The 16,774-nt window shown below is 40.3% G+C and overlaps 1 long non-coding RNA gene across 1 annotated transcript; it reads right to left on the reverse strand.

Annotated features, from left to right (window-relative positions):
* Positions 1–3,613: 3,613 nt before the first annotated feature.
* Positions 3,614–11,922, reverse strand: LOC134332323 (uncharacterized). Its single transcript, XR_010015239.1, has 4 exons — positions 11,661–11,922; positions 9,803–9,853; positions 8,333–8,381; positions 3,614–8,236 (listed from the first exon to the last, which is right to left on the reverse strand). It is a non-coding gene; the product is annotated as an uncharacterized LOC134332323 (long non-coding RNA).
* Between the last annotated feature and the right edge of the window lie 4,852 nt (positions 11,923–16,774).

A 16,774-nucleotide genomic window follows, 5' to 3' on the forward strand; every position in this document is an offset into this window, starting at 1 on the left:
TGCAAACCTTTTTTTTCTATTTATTTATGCATTTTCTCCCCTTTTCTCCTGATTTAGCGCAGCCAGTTAGTCTTTCGCTGCTGGGGATCCCGACTGCATTCGAGGAGGGTATATTTGACTGCTCTACACCCGTAAATCCCTCAACCTGCGCAATCCCTCAACCCCTTCTGTTTTGCCAGTGCTTCGGTGGAATCATCCATTTCTGCACAGGTGCCTCTGTCTGCTAACCGGGTCCTTGCACAGCGTTTGAAGATCCCACCCACTTCCGGTCTTTTCCCAACCAGCAGATCTGGTAGCCAATTTTGTCTGCTGCAGGCACTGTCAGTTATGCCCGCTAGATGGCGCCCAGCTGACCGGTAGCAGAGCCCGAGTCAAACCGGGGTGTTCAGAATCTGTAATTGCTGCTCTACTACTTGTCTTCACCGTCAGACAATCAGTATGTCAAAGTGGTGAACCAGTTTTGCATCATATAGGAATCAGAAAGCCATCTTAGACTTCTTAAGTGTCCCAAACCTGTACATCACATAACAGTTGTGAGTTGAATCTCCAGCCCACTGTTTTCAACATCATGAATAGCCAGTTGTTAATGGATAGTGAGATGGGTGGTGAGTTTAAAGGCATTTTACAAATGTAGGCGAATAATGAGTGATTGTGAGACTATAAGGATAGGGAGGGGGAAATTGGGCAGGAGTTTAAGGGGGCTTCCTTTTTGTGCTGGGCAGCCAAACCCCACTCAAAAATATAAGGAGCTGTGGAAGATATGAGGAGGAGGTGGGTGCAAGGATTTATCAAGGAGGCGAGAAGGCAACGATGGGTAACTATATAAGAAGTAGTCAATTAGGAGTTCACCAGGGTCCTTTTCTCCCAAACTAATTTCATAAATCACTTTGCCTCTTCGCCATAATTACCAAAGTATTTACCGGAGCTTGCAAACATAGTCGAACATAGATTTAATACAGAGCATGGTTGGTCTAAGTAGAGAAAACCAAAAATACAGCAATTGAGTCCAGTATACACCAGCATTTTTCAAAATGGCTTGTCGATCTGATTCCTGAAACATGGAAAACCTACTTTTATGAGATCCTTATTTCAGAGGCTTTATTTACAGAGGCCTTTGCCCCAACACATGAGCCCATTAACTGAGAAAGAACACCCTATTAATTCCTCCTGAACTTGGTTAAAAGCATCAGTGTTATGTGAGCATGTAACACACACTACTGCTAATACATTGTAAATGAAAAGCCTTGTTTGTTAGGAACCAGTGTTGGGGGGGTAAATTAAGAAAATAAAGTATAGATTTTATCCCAGGACCTAGAATTAAAACCTCATCTCTGCTCTGTTTAAAACTTGAATAAATGATGCACATCACGAGGACAAGCCTAAATGACATTCATGAATACTGGAATTTTCCAAACAGCCAAAACGAGCATGGAAACTTCAGGACTAGGGTTCGTTTGTGAGGAGCTGTTAAATTTCCAGCTCTGACTGGTTCAAGGGCAGCAAGGCAATGCCCAACTCTGGTTTCTTTTCAGCTGTTTCCATGTGATTAAACCAGAGACGTTACTTTCCCAGCACAAAGAGGGTTTTTCTTAACCGAACTGATAATTGAGGCATTCATTTTCCGTTTGGCACAGCAAGTCTGTGATATGACAAAGCTAAAGTTAGGAGTACAGTGTTAGTCTTTTTGCTTTAAGCTGAAAAGTTTTTTTTTTTTTCTTTTTTTAACATTTTTTACATTTACATTACTCCCTCCCTAGCACCACACACACAAATGTGATGATTCAACATAGATTATTCATGTATTAACTGTCTGATTCATCACTGCTTTTTCCTACATACAACCCCAAATCAGAACAAGTTGGGACAGTATGTAAAATGCAAATAAAAGATTCATGTAATGACATTTACTTTGACTTTTATTTCATTGCAGACAGGATGAACCCAAGATATTTCATGTTTTGTCAGGTCAACTTTTTTGATTTGTTAATAAACATCCATTCCTGTATTTCAGGCCTGCAACACATTCCAAAAAAAATTAGACTGTAAAGCATTTACCACTTTGTAATGTTGCCATTCCTTTTCACCACACTTAAAATATGTTTTGGCACCGAGGATACCAAGTGATTTAGTGTTTCAGCTTTTATTTTGACAGTACACATTCTGACAGGGTTCGTCATCACATTCCGCATTTCAAAATTCTCCACACATTCTCTGTTGGGGACAGGTCAGGACTGCAGGCAGGCCAGTCCAGTGCCCGTACCCTCTTCTTTCGCAGCCCTCATATGGACGTCCCATATGTTACTCTAAAATCTCAATCACAGAAGTGTAAATTACCTTTACCAAAGTGGCATTTGTGCATGTAACTCTGTATTGTAGTGCTTGACAAAGGTTTACCAAATTAATCCCTTGCCCATGTGGTTATATCAGCTATTGTTGAGTGGCGGTTCTTGATGCAGTGCCACCTTAAGCTTGCGCCCTTGGCCTTTACACACTGAAATTCCTCCCGATTCCTTGAATGGTTTAATGATATTATGCACTGTAGAGGGAGAAATATGCAAATCCCTTCCAATCTTTCTTTGAGGCACATTGTTTTTAAACATTTCAATCATTTTCTCACACATTTGTTGACAAACTGGAGATCCTCTGATCATCTTTGCTCATCAAAGACTCAGCCTTTCCTGGGTGCTGCTTTTGTACCAAACCATGATTACAATCACCTGTTGACATCACCTGTTTTGAGTCACATCATTATTTAGTTTTTTCACCTCATTTCTAGCCCTAAATTGCCCCGTATTCACTTTTTTGGAATGTGTTACAGGCCTGAAATGCAGCAATGGAGGTATATTAACAAATGAAATAAAGTTGAGCAGACAAAACATGAAATATCTTGGGTTCAAACTGTCTGCAATCAAATAAAAGTCAAAGTAAATGTAAAGAACACTGCATCTTTATTTTATTAGCATTTTTCCTACTTTTTCTGATTTGGGGTTGTACATTTAGGTACTACTAGAGATTGATCAATGTTTGAATCGTAAAAGCATAGTAAAACCAAACATGGCTCAGCTTTACATTCTGGAGAGTGATCTAAATTGACTTTGTTTACATATTTGCCATGTATGGCCTACAGTCTAAACACTTTGAAGAACTTCTCATTTCATTTTAATATTTTACCTCTACTTTGTCCTGATCAGGGTTACAACCCAGACAGGACACCAATGCGTAGCAGGCCGTGACCCAAACACATAGCCAATCATGTCGATGTGTAGATGCCTGACCATACCAGCACCGCTGAAGATTCCAACCCTAGATATCAGTGGTAGTGGGCTAGCATGATGCACTGCAGCACCCCCCTGTACAAGCCCCTGTTTTTGGGTAAAGTAAAATATTTTAGTACCTGAAACCTCAAATATGGTTTGTGCTGTTTGAGCCAAAGAACAGAATAGATACCATTTTATATTTAGATTACCTTCTGATCTTGTAAGGATGGAAATATCTGCATTAGGGAATTAAAGATTTAAAGTATCTTACTATATTGATTTTGGTTATGAAAAAAGACTTTTTTGAATACTGGTGAATTCTTCACCAGTAAGCTTAAAAAAACCCACACATAATCTTGAGAGCTTGAATATTTATTGAACTACTGCTTAAATTGAAAACATTACTTGAACAATACAGAATGCATCATTATAGATCACAAGCTGAATGTTTTTAACACCAATATTTATATCATAATATTTCAACACAGTACAACAGACCCTATCTATACACTATTTACAACAGCTAGCTTACCTAGCCTATAAGAAAGTGCAAACAGTTATTCAGGAAGAAGATGAGAACGAAACACAGCGGAAAGCATGCCTTCAATGCACTAGGGAAGATCTAGAGCAAGCTAGGAAGATTTCCACTACAGTGGAACAATGGAAGACCATAAAAACTAATGTGGGCTTTCAAGTTGGTCGCTGAATTAGGATTGTTCAGAGTATATGTAAACTGGAAGCAAGGACAAAACTGCAAATACTCAGGGACGACACTGTTACAGACTACTCGAAATAAATGAAAGCTTTTGTTTCTAGCCTCGAAATTAAATGTACAACTCATTCACAAAGTCGTTCTGTAAAGATATTGTCGAGCCTGTTGTTCATTTGTGCTACAATTTGACCTTAAGAAAGAGCAGAATCAGATCATGAATGATGTGGGTGTTGGTTGAATCCTGTTACCTGCTGGTGGGGAGTATGTAGCAGGCTGGCAACTCGGAACCAGATCGAACAATGTTTCCAGAGAGTCATTAGGAATAACTATGTGCCATTTGCCATTGTGAATGGGAAATATTTATACTTAAGCAACAAAAAAAAAAAAATTGAGTTAGAATATATATATATATACACACCCATCAGCCATAACATTAAAACCACCTCCTTGTTTCTACACTCAGTCGATTTTATCAGCTCCACTTGCCATATGGTTTGTAGTTCTACAATTACTGACTGTAGTCCATCTGTTTCTCTGCATGCTTTGTTAGCCCCCTTTCATGCTGTTCTTCAATGGTCAGGACCCTCACAGGACCACTACAGAGCAGGTATTATTTAGGTGTTGTGCTGGTATGAGTGGATCAGACACAGCAGCGCTGCTGGAGTTTTTAAACACCTCACTGTCACTGCTGGACTGAGAATAGTCCACCAACCAAAAATATCCAGCCAACAGCGCCCCATGGGCAGTGTCCTGTGACCACGGATGAAGGTCTAGAAGATGACCAACTCAAACAGCAGCAATAGATGAGCGATCGTCTCTGACTTTACATCTACAAGGTGGATCAACTAGGTGGGAGAGTCTTATAAAGTGGATAGTGAGTGGACATGGTTTTTAAAAACTCCACCAGCGCTGCTGTGTCTGATCCACTCATACCAGCACAACACACACTAACACACCACCACCATGTCACTGCAGTGCTGAGAATGATCCACCACCTAAATAATACCTACTCTGTGGTGGACTTGTGGGGGTCCTGACCATTGAAAATCAGGGTGAAAGCAGGTTAAAAAAAGTATGTAGAGAAACAGATGGACTACAGTCAGTAATTGTAGAACTACAAAGTGCTTCTATATGGTAAGTGGAGCTGATAAAATCGACAGTGAGTGTAGAAACAAGGAGGTGTTTTAAAGTTATGACTGATCAGTGTGTGTATGTGTATATATATATATATATGCACCCTTCTTCCTTTAGATGCCAAACACATTGCGGTCAAGGATGAAGAGAACAGATGGTTTGGTACTTATCATATCCAAAATATCTAAAGCGATGAGGTGCAGCTAATGCATCTTATTAACTCTTAGCCCAAAGGGGAAATCAAGAATAATTGGAGTTTTGTGATTGCTCCCGCTTTTTTTGCTATCAAGATTGTCTTTTTTAAATTTTTTTTAAATAACTGTTCCTCGTGGTCTTGGTTGGTGTGCATCCTTTAAATCCAAAGAGAAAGCCGCACAGAAACGACAGAGAGCGAGTTCACATGCACAGAATAATAGTCACACAATCCAACTGTTAGAAATTAGATTTTGGCAATAACCTGATGATAATAAACCTGGGTTACATTAACCAGTGGGTATTCAGATTTTTCAGAGTCATCATGAGAGTAACATGAGCTCAAGCTGTTTACCTTTCAGTAGAGAGGTTGAGACATGTCTACAATTAAAATCCCAGCCAATGAGAATCTATTTCAGTCTCTTAGTTTTCTTCTTTTTCTACTAATTAAGTCATTCCAACTGCCTATTACAAGCCTTTACTGCATTTACCACACCCACGCTGGAGCCGCTGACCACATATTTACACAAATCGGCGCCCGAGTCCTACAAAGAGTCTTAACACACATGGAGAATCATGCAATGCTCTCGGCATTGCTTCATTACTAGAACAAGCGCCTCAACCAGACAGTAGAAAATGCTGTGGAGCAGAAAAAGGGTGAATTCCTATCTGGATTTCACTTCTTTAGACACAGCCAACTGGATTTGCTGAGATTACCCCCCCCCATTTTCCCCCAATAATCTAGTCGTGTCCAATTACCCTGAATGCGTCCTCGACCCTTCACCGCTGACTGAGGACACCTTTCAACCTCACACGCCCCCTCTGGCACATACAGTCAGTACAGACTGCATTTTTCACCTGCACGAGTCATACACTTGACAGGCACTGTGTATGGAGGGCCACACCCCCATCGGTATTCCTCAGCCCTGTGCAGGCGCCATCAGTCAGCCAGCAGGGGCCGCAGTCGCACCAGTTATGAGGACCTATGATCCGACTTTCTTACCCTCTAAACCTGAACAGCAGCCAATCGTTGTTCCTGCTGCCGCCCAGCCCAGTCAGAAAGGCAGAGCTGAGATTCGATACGATGTATTCGAAACCCCAACTCTGGTGTGCTAGCGTACTTTACCGCTGCGCCTTCTGAGCAGCTAATTTGCTGAGATTCTTAACTTTGGTCTCCAGGGTGGGCGAGCACATTAGATTGCTGCACCACCCAAGCGCCTTTACTTCATGATCTTAATGTGTATTATGTAGAATAGCTGCACTTCTAGTAATTAAAATTATGGGTCTACACGATTTACTTAGTTATCTTTACATAGTCTTATTTTATACTAAAATTCATATAATGTGGTAACATTAGTATTTTTTAATTCATGAGTCTCAAGTAATTGATGACTGTCACAGTGAGAAACACTTTACTGTGTATATAAAAAAAGTGATTAATGATAAATTAATAAGTAAGGCACCTTCAAGCTGTCTCTAATTTGACTGCAGCAGTGTAGCAAACAACAGCGTTCTAAATAATGTCTAAGTGCACCATGAACTTATTATACACAAGTTACTTGCCTACATACTGTCCAAGAACTTTGTTAGACTAGGTGCAGACCCAAGTGACGTCTCCCCACATGTGCAGCTGTAGAAATACAATAATGGAGGTTAAACACACTAATTAAATTTCTCAAAATCAGTCAACAGCCATAGTCCAATTTCAATTATCCAAGTATAATGTTCACATGGCCAATTAAAAATCAGAGAATTGCAGAAATCTTTCCAGGATTGGATTAGTAATGTGCATAAAAACATACTCATTGGGGGAAAAGAGGAGGAAGAGGGAAAAAAAAGTCCATCCAGACCAAGATACGACAACCATACAACAAAGAACCAAACACCTTCTTCAGAACATGAAGATATGAAATAAAAACCATTTCGGCTACCTTACCAAGGAGCAGATTTAAGTCCAAAATAGCACCATTCATCAGTGTCTCAAATCCGTGGCAGCATATCAATCACTTACCACAAGGAAAAAATGCGGTTTCTACAGCTACTTCTATATCACAACGAACATGATTACACTTTAATATACTGGCAAAGCAAAAGAGCCAAAACAGAAGCTAAAAATTAAACAAAGCAAGGATCAAATAATAAAAGAAATACTGTGTACTACAAAAGCTTTAAGTAACTATGGAAATTGGGGACTCTTAGCCTTAGTAAATACTGTAAAGTGTGGTTTGGTAGTTTAGTGTATATTGACAGATCAGTTGCTGTAGACTAGTGTTGCATGTGAAAATGAAAACACAAAAACAGACCTAGTCAATTGATTAGTCAATTTCACATCAAAGAGACTGTGGAGTCAAGTTGTATATGAGCATGTAAATAGATACTTAGGAGACACTCCCTTCCTAAAGTATTTTACCCTAAACATGTTACTGTAACTATCTAAAATTGTCCTGAAAGGGTCAGTGGAGAAACACATTTGTGGGAACACTGAAAAGCATGATCTTGCATGTGTTGGAAGTGAGCAAGTGGATGACATGCTGCTGCAGGTCTTCTCAGCCTGGTAAATTGTAAACAACCTGTTGGTTGTAAACGACGCAGACGTGTGGGTCAGTACAGCTCCGATCTGTCAGGTCTGTCTGAGGCGCTTCATGGTGTTTGGCATTACTCCAGATCCTCCCAAGAACATGAAACTTATCATCAAGGCTTAGAGTCCCAAGCTTTTCTACCATAGTATTAAAATCACACGGCGCACATCAGCCCCAGAGTCATCTTTACCACATACCATAAAAATGAAGAGACTAAAAAAAAAACTAAAATATACACAAGAGGGGGAGTTTGGACCCCATAAGAATAAGAAAACCAGTTTTATCCTACATCAGGAGGAAGGAATGTTAACTCTCTGTGACTCGCCATTACCACGGCCTGTGCTGGGACCCGGGTGTTAACCCTGATAGAAATAGACACAGAGGAAATATGTCATGAGTCAACGCATGCAGCCTAATAACAATTTTCATGTTCAGGCACCCAGAATAGTAGAACATACCTCTGGGGATCCTCCATTACTCTTGTTAGTCTGATTCTGAAGCAGGAACCTAAAAAAGAAAATGAGGGAATATTCAGATTCCACCCTGATGCTATATAATACTTAATTGTTTGTACATCCTGGCTGCACTCCAGTTTTCACCTTTTCTTACCCATTCCATACATTACAGACTCCATACATTTTCTTTGATATTTTACACTATATGCTATCAAAGCAAGCTGACCAAATGAGTTTAACAGGGTATACAAGTAGCCAGTAGTCATATTGCCCTCGATCATTTTGTGTTTTTCAACTGTTTTATCCTGGTCAATGTCATGGTGGGTCTGGTTTCCTCAGAATCCCCGGGCACTATGCAGTAACGCACCCTGGACAGGACGCCAATCTATCGCAGAGCCTCAGCCATCTACCTTCCCAGACACAGCCAACCGTGTCTGTATGTAGACGCCCGTCTGGCTGATAGCACCGCTGGGGATTCTAACCTTGGATCCCAGCGGTACTGGGTTAGTATAATTTACCACTGCGCCACCCAAGCACTATAGGACAGTAATCATTTAATCCAATTCTGAACACTGCAGAAATGGGATTTTAATTGTTGTAATATTTCATTCAAAAATAAAGACAACACTAATGACATCACATACATCATGCTTGCCTTTGCCCCACTGTTGTAGTTTTACCTTAATTTAACCAAAACCAATGCATTCAGGGACATGGATTGGCACAAATCCTATCTGAACTAGCTATTTGATGGTTACAGCTCTCTTTATTAGTCCTACACTGTGACCCAAGTCTTTAATTTGGTAAGTCAGTCTAGTAAGCATGCTGTATGCATGAAATGAAAAGAAATAAAAGTCCTATTTTAATGTTTCATATCAGACACTGAGTAGAATGCTTTATATCACATTTATTATTAACATATTTATAGAAATTTTAATAATGAATACAGAAGTCATCCTCAAATACAGTTAAGATTTAGGAGCGAGTTGTGCAGACTAAACCCTAAAACGAAAAAAAACAAAACAAAACACTGCAGTCATCTATAAGCACTAGCAGTACCCGGCACCTGCACAAATCCCTTCTATTCTGCTTCCCCGACTGCAGCTCTGGAGCGCCTCCAAGCCTAGTCAAAGGAGGTCACATTTTTTTCCTCTCCCCCTCCCTTCGCATATCAACCAGCCTCTCCGAACCCATTGAACCCACAGTCCTGCAGCAGCACGCACACAGATATTTGGGAGCCTCCAGCTGTGCATAGAACACAGGGAATCATGCACAGCACTGGCTGGAACTGCTGCAGAATTAGAATTTCCTCCTGTCATGTCTAACGATTAAATGTAGAAAGAAAAGCATGCAGAAGATCTGAATCAATTAGAAGAATAAGCATTACTAGGGAGACTGATGAAAAGCAAGTGAAATGTCATCCATGTAATTAACAATACTTTGTCTATACAACTTTTGAATCTGGAAACTTACCATGATTGGCATGGTTAGCCCTGGCACTGCAGCAGACTGAAGGAAGGATCACTGCGAGACAGAAGAGAGAGGGTGTCTGGTGAAAATGGATGCAGTTTTACTGAAGCACATTGTGTACTGCCCTCTGTGTGTGTGTGTGTGTGTGTGTGTGTGTGTGTGTGTGTGTGTGTGTGTGTGTGTGTGTGTGTGTGTGTGTGTGTGTGTATATAGCATTTTAAAATGGGAGACACATGGGCTGGCATGTCGCAGCCCGCCTGCATGACCTCATCGCCCCTTGCAGCTGGCTAAATGTAGGACTGTGTAATCAATGCATCTGCTGGAGCCAGGCAAAACAGCTGAGACAAACCCAGTGCCCTGACTGTGTGGTGCATGAGTCTTTCCAAATTTGATCCAAATATGTTAACATCATATATTTTCCTTTGACATGATCGACGGTATGTACCGTCATGTTATCAGGGATTCGCCTTCAACACCAGCCTCTGTGTGCCAAGCTACCCGGCTGCCGTTAGAACAGCCTGTCTGGCACACTAGACTCTAAAATAGCTCATTTTCCATATTTTTAGACCAAAAAAAAGAAGGACAGTCTGTAACATGCATTTAGCAAAATTTATGGGAAAAATTTTAGCCTATAAATTCTATACATTACCTCGAATGTTTCGGTTTGGTGTCACGACTCCTGCGGTTTCGGTTCAAACGGTTCAAAGAAACGGACTTTATACCACGGTATGAACCGAGGTTTCGGGAACAAAGAAGCTGCTAGCTGCCTAGGCTAACCGGCTACCATTATCAAACCGAGTTAGCTAGCAAGGCTAACTGCAAGTAGTCGATCCCAAAAAGTGTCGACTCTTTGGTTTCAATTCATCAAACAAAAGATTCGACTCCAAAGATTCAGAGTCGATTCTTGATTTAAGAGATGGTGAATCAAAAGTCGTTGGCCGAGTCGATTCTATACAGTAAACTGGTTTGACACAAACGTGCGAAGGAGGTGAGAGCAGATTACCACCTCCTAAAGTATGCAGGAGGTGGACTGGCTATACTGAATTGTGAATGAGTGTAATCAACGAAAAAACAACGAATTGTACTGTGATGTTTGACGTTTTAAATAGTTTATCTTCCTTTTACCAGGTAGCAATAACTATTAATAAAATACTTATTAATTAAACTACTTTAAAATAATGTAAAAATAAAAAGTAATAATACAGATAAGATTTATGAACACTAGAAGACTAATAAGTCGAAATGAAACAACTTAACAGTACAGTAAACTAAACAAGCTTTTAAACAGTTTACAATTTAAGGACCTAGTCCAAAAGTAAAACATAAATTAAAAAAATATATATAAATATATTTATTTAATGTAATCATTAATAATATGGTGTTTGTCCGGCTGCTGCATTGGAGAAGGTGTCTAACTCTCAGAATCGACTCATCAACTCTCAAGCCTTGAATTAATACTCGAATCGGAGTCGACTCCACAAAATCTAGATTCGGACAGTCCTACTGTAAGGACAGACATGTACCTAGTTTTTGGTACTTTTGGCTTTTTTTAATAACCTGTTCAGATTTATAAGATGGTCTAAATACAAACTACTATTCTATTAAGTCAACAACATTCAAACCAGATTTGAAAAACATACCTTACAAGTAAATAGAGTAACTTTTACAGTGTGAATAAATGCATCTCCTCGACTCTTGTGAAATATATCATCATTTAAAAAGGGAAATACAGAACTGCATAGTTAGCTAGCTAAAATAAACAGAGCCAATTTTGGAAAAAAACATCAAAACACATTTCCCAGTATAATTAGTTTGAATGTGCTGCAACAATATACGGTTTTAGATATGCAGCCGGACTTACACTTCAACCCTTTGTTGTTGTCCGAAGTTTCCACCACCGATGGGTTTTAAGAAATCGCTCTCCAGATGTAAATTCAGCCCTGTATAAAAGACCACGACAAAAAAAGCCTCACAAAAAGCAGTCAGCAACTCAACGCTGACCCACTATATTCAGCTGTGAGCTAATTTGGACCAATACTGATGGCTCGGGGCCAAACAGCCCCATTTGGGCTGCACTGCAGCCTGAGCCTCAGCTAGACTGCTTACTCGGCAGCAGGCAGGATTCACCAGGTCCCCTATGTCTGACCAAATAAATTATGTGTTCTAAACTGCGCTTGTTATATATACAGGGCACTATGTAGGGTTTAAAATACAGTTCTGCATACCCTATATAGTGAACCTATATAGGGACTACGGGGCAGTTTTAGGATTCAACCAAGCAGCGGCTCACAGCCTACAGTTTGGGGTTCCGGGCGAAAGGACGATGTTGATTGGACAGTTGTTTCTTTTCAGATATCCAATACGAATGCGATGAACCCAACGGTCCTAATTTTTATTGGTTAAAAGATAAACCGTTCGTTATAACGAGAACCATGTTTTTTTTAAAGTCGTGCCTACAAGCCTACTGAATAAGAGGATAATACATGGACAAAAGTATGTAGACAACCGAACATACAGTGCTTGCAGAACTTGCAGTGTCAATGTAAATTGTAGAGTGGGTGCTGCACAGGAACATACACCGATCAGCCATAACAATAAAACCACCTCCTTGTTTCTACACACATTGTCCATTTTATCAGCTCCACTTACCATATAGAAGCACTTTGTAGTTCTACAATTACTAACTGTAGTCCATCTGTTTCTCTGCATGCTTTGTTAGCCCCCTTTCATGCTGTTCTTCAATGGTCAGGACCCCCACAGGACCACTTTAAAGTAGGTATTATTTGGGTGGTGGGTCATTCTCAGCACTGCAGTGACACTGACATGATGGTGGTGTGTTAGTGTGTGTTGTGCTGGTATGAGTGGATAAGACACAGCAGTGCTGATGGAGTTTTTAAACACCTCACTGTCACTGCTTGACTGAGAATAGTCCACCAACCAAAAATATTCAGCCAACAGCACCCCGTGGGCAGCGTTTTGTGACTACTGATGAAGTTCTAGAAGATGACAAACTCAAACAGCAGCAATAGATGAGCGATTGTCTCTGACTTTACATCTACAAGGTGGACCAACTAGGTAGGAGTGTCTAATAGAGTGGACAGTGAGTGGACATGGTATTTAAAAACTCCAGCAGTGCTGCTGTGCCTGATCCACTTATACCAGCACAACACACACTAACACACCACCACCATGTCAGTGTCACTGCAGTGCTAAGAATGATCCAGCACCCAAATAATACCTGCTCTGTGGGGGTCCTGGCCATTGAAGAACAGGGTGAAAGCAGGCTAAAAAAAAAGTATGTAGAGAAACAGATGGACTACAGTCAGTAATTGTAGAACTACAAAGTGCTCCTATATGGTAAGTGGAGCTGATAAAATGGACAGTGAGTGTAGAAACAAGGAGGTGGTTTTAATATTATGGCTGATCAGTGTATATTCTGAACACCTGGGTTTGAGCCTCATCTTTAGTTACTGTGTGTGAGACGTTTTTCATGTTCTTTATTTTTAGTGGGTGTCCTTTCACCACCACCTTTCACCTTATAACAGTTAAACATTTTATATAAAGAAGTATGTTATTCACTTACATAAAAAACAGTTGCATCTAAGCTGACTTTAACTGTACCCAGACTTGTCCCTCAGTGTTACTGAATGTAAGTGAGTATGAGTAAATTCATTCATTCATTCTCAGCATTTTGCAGACGCTTACAGTACTGTGACAGTATATTGTCTAAGCAGTTGAGGGCCTTGCTTAAGGGCCCAACAGTGGCAACCTGACAGATCTGGGGCTTGAACCAGTGACCTCTGGATTACTAAGTTGCAACTGCCCTGAGTTTGTGATGCCCAGTTATAGACTTGCATCTTTTCTAGGCTGTTTTTGATTTGTGCTTAATAATTCTAAGGTCTAGACCCACCACAATCCTGACCAAGTGTTTTAAAAAACGAATTGATAAAATCTGTATGACAGTCATGTATAACATGTGAATACAACTGGGAATTATGTGTGTTGCAGGTACACCTGCCACCAATATTCCCCTTAACACCCAAGTGAAGATGCTTACTTTGAGTGGCTGAGGGTGATCCTTCTATCCAAGTAGAAATTAATGCATCTTGTACATATTTTGAAAGAAGACCACTTGATTAAAGATGTATTAGTTGTAGTTCCAGGCTGCGCGGTGGCTCGGTGGGTAGCACTGTCGCCTCACAGCAAGAAGGTCCTGGGTTCGATCCCCAGGCGGGGCGGTCTGGGTCCTTTCTGTGCGGAGTTTGCATGTTCTCCCCGTGTTTGCGTGGGTTTCCTCTGGGAGCTCCGGTTTCCTCCCACAGTCCAAAAACGTGCAGTCAGGTTAATTGGAGACACTGAAATGCCCTATAGGAGAATGGGTGTGTGAATGTGTGTCTGCCCTGTGATGGACTGGCGCCCCGTCCAGGGTGTTACTGTGTGCCTTGCGCCCATTGAAAAGCTGAGATAGGCTGCAGCACAGGTAGTCCCTACCTGGTTGCAATAACAATCTAAAGACATGCAGGTTCTTTGTGGGAGGCTGCACACCCTATACATGACCTATACAGAATACTATATGTGTTTTGCAATCACATATTATGTTTTCTCTTATGTGGAGGCTTAACGCAGGACATTTAAAACAAAGCACAGGGTAGTGTATTTGTTAAATATGAACTATGGATCCTAAGCCCTTCATGTTGGCAGAGTTCTGACACCCCTGCTGTATTAAAAACAATAGAATATATTTGCACATATACTAATCTTAATCTTTATTTTAAGCATAGGGCAGGATTAAATGAGCACATTTCCACATAAAGCCACTAGCAGTATGTACAGAAATGTGAAAAGAGAGAAGACTGTAACTGAATACAAACTTCATGACCATCGATTAGAGGGATGTTCAAAAGCTCAACATCCCACTGAGCATTTAAATTATTTAAAATAGAAATGCAATGATACATTTTGGAGGCCTAGTGTGTTTGCATATGTGTGGGTGTGTGCTCCTTGGTACCTATGCCCTTATGCGCCATAAGTATGGCAAGAACATTACCCTTTTATGGTAGTTTATTTAGTTAGTTATTTATTTTTAGCAAACACACCCACTAAAGCCTAATAATCTGTATTGCTTAGCTGGAGAGGCAGTGATGTAATACAAGCCGTCCACCTCCAAAGTGCCTCCCCCAGTTTCCATCTGGTATTGCACACAAGCCTACACACGATGCTGCAACATGCTCTAGTTTTTAATACAAAAATGATTTGAGTGGTTGTTTATGGAAAAGGTTCCCCCATTCATACCAAAGTATTTGGTCAATGCTACAAAACAGTTCAGTGATTTGTCAGCGATGCAAATCTACGGTCACGATTTCTGAGTGTAGGTTGGTCTCCATTACTCATACTTGGTTAAAAGTAAAATACTTTATTTTCAAAAATGGCCCAAAGTACATTTAAATGAACCCATGAAAAAAGTTACTCAAGTAAATTTTTTTAAAGTATCTTATGTCATTTAAATTAAACAAGTTAAACCAAGTCATGATCAAACATGCAGTCACTGTTGGGTCCTTGAGCAAGGCCCTTAACCCTGTCTGCTCCAGGGGCGCTGTATGATGGCTGACCCTGTTCTCTGACCCCAACTGCCAAACAAGCTGGGATATGCGAAGAAAGAATTTCATTGTACTGTACATGTGTATATATATATATATATATATATATATATATATAGTATATATATATATATACGTACCATATAGAAGCACTTTGTTCTTCTACAATTACTGACTGTAATCCATCGGTTTCTCTGCATACTTTTTTTTTTAGCCTGCATGTTCTTCAATGGTCAGAACCCCTACAGGACCACCACAGAGCAGGTATTATTTGGGTGGTGGGTCATTCTCAGCACTGCAGTGACACTGACATGGTGGTGGTGTGTTAGTGTGTGTTGTGCTGGTATGAGTGGATAAGACACAGCAGCGCTGCTGGAGTTTTTAAACACCTCACTGTCACTGCTTGACTGAGAATAGTCCACCAACTACAATATATCCAGCCAACAGCGCTCTGTGACCACTGATGAAGATCTCAAAGATGACCAACTCAAACAGCAGCAATAGATGAGCGATCGTCTCTGACTTCACATCTACAAGGTGGACCAACTAGGTAGGAGTGTCTAATAGAGTGGACAGTGAGTGAACATGGTATTTAAAAACTCCAGCAGCGCTACTGTGTCTGATCCACTCATACCAGCACAACACACACTAACACACCACCACCATGTCAGTGTCACTGCAGTGCTGAGAATGATCCAACACCCAAATAATACCTGCTCTCTGGTGGTCCTGTGGTAGTCTTGACCATTGAAGAACAGGGTGAAAGTATGTAGAGAAACAGATGGACTACAGTCAGTAATTGTACAGTAGAACTATAAAGTGCTTCTATATGGTAAGTGGAACTGATAAAATGGAGTGTAGAAACAAGGAGGTGGTTTTAATGTTATGTTTGATCGGTGTATCTGGTATGTACATTCATTGATTAGTTTATAAGCTACGCCTACCATACAGATTAACTATGTGGGTATACAGTCACTGACTGTAGCCCATCTGTTGTTCTGTACACTGTCACTCCCTGTACCCTATTTATTAACTGAATAAGCTCTGGAATTATACTAACATGCCAATGACATGGTCACTAACTATACACACTATTGCGAAAGATCTGGCAAACTCTGGCAAAAATAACAATGAGTAATATTTCCTCCTACACACACACAGTCACACATACAAACACAGTCACACAGTAAAACTTGTGCGTTGTCGTGCATTCTGAATATTTTTTATATATTATATATTTCTGAGTATTTTGAATTCAAAAAATCAGAAAGCAATATTTTTGTCACAGTCTTGTCATGAAATTTGTTACAAATTATTCTATTGAATAAAAACAACAACAACAAAAAAAACATCAGGCCAAATTTCAAAGTTTTTTTAT

This window comes from Trichomycterus rosablanca, chromosome 18 (assembly GCF_030014385.1).
Source record: "Trichomycterus rosablanca isolate fTriRos1 chromosome 18, fTriRos1.hap1, whole genome shotgun sequence".
NCBI classification, from domain to species: domain Eukaryota; kingdom Metazoa; phylum Chordata; class Actinopteri; order Siluriformes; family Trichomycteridae; genus Trichomycterus; species Trichomycterus rosablanca.